Raw genomic sequence first — 766 nt, 5'->3', positions numbered from 1 at the left:
GACTAACACTTTTCTGTATTTAGCTGATGCCTATTATTATGTTATGGGAATTGATACTATCACAACAGATCTGTAGAGCCCTACTTCATGATTAATACAGGATCAGAATGGTCCAACATAAATCTTGAAATATTGACACTTTACTGCAAAAAGTGAAAAGTGAAAAAATCTCTCAGTGACTATTGGATAAGTTACAACAGTCCAACACTGACAGGTTATGCTTGAGCCCGCATGATTCTTAAAATTGATGATAAACCCTCATTCTCAAAAGACATGCAGCTGTAGACTAATTTAGGTCAAATTATTTCTCTATTAAGCACAGCTTTTTATACCATTTATTAAATAATGCTCATGTAATAGTAACGAAGTGACGTTCCAAAACTGTAGCGCAGTTTTGCATAGATTTCCTTAACTGTCGAAAATACAATTTCACACCTAAGTAGCAATCTTACTGACACACCAGAAAAAGGATGTGCTCTGACACATTCAAGAATTTGTTCTTACTGTTCTTTGCACCCCCTTCCAGAAGAGTGTCTTTTTATTTTGGCAATCTTACAAGTAAAGAAAAAAATTGTAGAAACCCCCCTGTGGCTTAATGTTGCCTATTGTGTGTAAAATTGAGTTTACTAACACTTTATTAAAGTGGATATTTTGTAGGTGTTGTGCCTTTTAATAAGCTTAACTCTATATTCGACTTTTGGGTTATCTTCGTAGAGATTTCTGTGCTAAGCAGTTTGTTTCGTCCGATGTTGTTGTAGTTGTTGCA

The sequence above is a fragment of the Teleopsis dalmanni genome, chromosome 2 (assembly GCF_002237135.1).
Source record: "Teleopsis dalmanni isolate 2A chromosome 2, ASM223713v2, whole genome shotgun sequence".
In the NCBI taxonomy this organism is placed as follows: Eukaryota; Metazoa; Arthropoda; class Insecta; order Diptera; family Diopsidae; genus Teleopsis; species Teleopsis dalmanni.
This window is presented reverse-complemented; position numbering follows the sequence as displayed.